This window comes from Cebus imitator, unplaced genomic scaffold (genome assembly GCF_001604975.1).
Source record: "Cebus imitator isolate Cc_AM_T3 unplaced genomic scaffold, Cebus_imitator-1.0 Scaffold28, whole genome shotgun sequence".
NCBI classification, from domain to species: Eukaryota; Metazoa; Chordata; class Mammalia; order Primates; family Cebidae; genus Cebus; species Cebus imitator.
The window spans coordinates 10,738,798-10,741,771 of record NW_016107343.1 but is presented as its reverse complement, the minus strand read 5'-3'; the positions used below and the strand labels follow the sequence as shown (position 1 = coordinate 10,741,771).

Genomic DNA, 2,974 nt, shown 5'->3' with positions numbered 1-2,974 from the left:
CAGGTGATCTCCCTGCCTCGGCCTCCCAAAGTGCTGAAATTACAGGCATGAGCCATTGCACCCAGCCAAGTGAATGCTTTTGAAAAATGCAATGCTGGCCAGCTATTGTGGCTCATGCCTGGAATCCCAGCACTTTAGGAAGCAGAGGCAGGAAGATTGCTTAAAGAAGTCAGGAGTTTAGACCAGCCTGGGCAGAAAACAGTATCCCATCTCTACAAACAAACAAACAAACAAACAAACTAAACAAAAATGCAATGCTGGGCAAGTGTGGTGTCTCCTGCCTGTAATCCCAGCATTTTGAGAGGCCCTGGCAGGAGGATCACTTGAGCCCAGCAGTTCAAGAGTAGCCTGGACAACATAGTGGGGGCCCATCTCTACAAAAAATTTCAAAAATTAGCCAAACGTGGTGGCATGTGCCTGTAGTCCCACCTACTTCAGGAGGCTGGGGCAAGAGGATGGCTTGAGCCCATGAAGTCAAGGCTACGGTGAGCTGTGATTGCACCACTGCACTCCAGCCTGGATAACAGTCAGACCCTGTCATAAAACCAACCAACCAACGAACCAACCAACCTAAAAAATGCAATGCTATCCACTAGCCCTAGACAAAAATGCATTTTAAAAATCCCTTTAGTGTGTACTGCAGAAGGGGTGGTCCAAAAATGACTCATACGTTTCCAATGACGAACATCTCTCTCTCTCTCTCTCTCTTTTTTTTTTTTTTTAATTGAGATGGGGTTTTGCCATGTGGTGTAGGTTGGCCTGGAACTCCTGGGCCCAAGCAAGCCACTGGTCTCGGCCTCCCAAAGTGCTGGGATTGCAGGCATGAGCCACTACTCCCAGCTGAACATCTCCTTTTAATCTTATCAGTATTTCTCTTTGGCTGAGAGTGTGTGTGTGTGTGTGTGTGTGTGTGTGTGTGTGCGTGTGTGTGTGAGACAGAGTCTAACTCTATCACACAGGCTGGAGTGCAATGGCACAATCTCAGCTCACTGCAACCTCAGCCTCCTGGGTTCAAGAGATTCACATGTCTTAGCCTCCAGAGTAACTGGGATTATTAGAGCTCGCCACCTCGCCTGGCTAATTTTTTGTATTTTTAGTAGGCATGGGGTTTCGCCATGTTTGGCCAGGCTGGTCTTGAACTTGCCTTGGCCTCCCAAAGTGCTGGGATTACAGGTGTGAGCCACTGTGCTTGGCCTGAATGTGTATTTATTTTAAGATAAGGTCAGAATCTAAACTTGTGACCACAACTTAATGCGAGGTTCAGGAGAAATGACCATTTCTCTCTTTCCACCAACACTTGCCATTATAAAAAGCCATGGTGCAAATGTCATTCACTTTTTTTTTTTTTTTTTTGTTTTTGAGTCTTGCTCTGTTGCCAGGCTGGAGTGCAATGGCGCGATATCAGTTCACTGCAAACTCCACCTCCCAGATTCAAGTGATTCTTCTGCCTCAGCCTCCTGAGTAGCTGGGACTACAGATGCGCATCACCACGCCCAGTTAATTTTTGTATTTTTAGTAGAGATGGTGTTTCACCATGTTGGCCAGGATGGTCTCCATCTCTTGACCTCATTATCTGCCTGCCTTGGCATCCCAAAGTGCTAGGGTTACAGGTATGAGCCACCGTGAGCCCGGCCTGTTGTTCCCATTTTTATAAACCAAGAAAGCGTCTCAGCAAGGTATTGTTTCCACCCGAAGGCAGCACAGCAAATTTGGTAGCGGGGCCAAGACTGGAACTTGGTTGCAAGGTAGAGGTCGGCAGTGAGCCAAGATCGCACCACTGCACTCCAGGCTGGGCGACAGAGTGAGACTCCTTCTCAAATATAAATTAATAAATAAGACTGGAACTTGGGTTTTGGCTATAAGCCTAAACACTCCAGACAGCAAGCCTAACTGAGAGTGCTATTCATTTTGGACAGTAAGTGCCAAATATTCACATACTCGACAGCTGTCAGTTCACTGCAAACTTCCTTGTGCTCCTGGCTGCAAGGGAAGTGGGCTACCCAGAAGGGACGGAGATCGCAGGCTCTGGGAGCCACCAAGCAGAGGTCTGACTAAAGTGACTGGGTTTGCTGCAGAGGAGATTCAAGAACGGGGTGGCAGGGAGTGAGGAGGAGGCAGTTGCGTTAGATGACTTCCAGCTTCCTTTCAGACATCCCCCAGCACAGGGCCAAGCCCAAACCAGCAGCACAGCTACACCCTCCAGGGGAGGCAGGCTGTGCTGTGCTGTGCATTCATTTCCCCACCTTGTCATCCACGGCAGCCTGCCACCGGTTGTTGGGCATCCATAGCTTAATTTGAACAAGTGGGCTCTGGTTTCCTGAGGCGAACTGTCCGGGCGCCTCAGCCATCCATCAGTATTCTCTTCAGTCCCCCGGCAGCTGCTCACTCCGGGCTGGCTCAACCTGCACTGACCTCATTTTCCCACACAGAGCAGAGGAGGACTTGGTAAAAATTAGTTATATTAGTGACTCCCCGAAACACTCCGTTTACTTGTGATATGACAAATATTTCAGCCATTAGGATCTCTCCGTCTCTTATCATCTTAAATGCACTCACTTACATTCCAAATCACTACTTAATTTAAAAGCCCATTTGTTGAGATTGTGACAGGCCCAGGGAAAAGGAGAGACAGACATTCACTCAGCTCTGGCTGGAATAGAATCAGACTTGGAACTTTGATTGAAGCTTTCTCCCCAAGACTTATGCTCAGTCAGGTACGATCTAAACACTTAGGACACAAGAGACTTACAGGGCACCCACGCTGTAGAGATTTATAAGCTCTGCTTTGAAGTGGTCATGTGGCATGACCTTGGGCAAATGACTTCATTGCTGGGTGTCCTGGGTGTCCTTATGCTTCCTGACCTCCGGATACAGTGACTCATTTGGTGAATTTTCTCTTTTCTTTTCTTTTCTCTTGTCTTTTCTTTTCCTTCCTTCCTTCCTTCCTTCCTTCCTTCCTTCCTTCCTGCCTGCC

The 2,974-nt window shown here is 48.0% G+C and overlaps 1 pseudogene; it reads right to left on the bottom strand.

Moving 5' to 3' along the window:
• The window catches only part of LOC108300493, an 8,579-nt pseudogene extending 6,231 nt beyond the window's left edge, over positions 1-2,348 (bottom strand).
• Between the last annotated feature and the right edge of the window lie 626 nt (positions 2,349-2,974).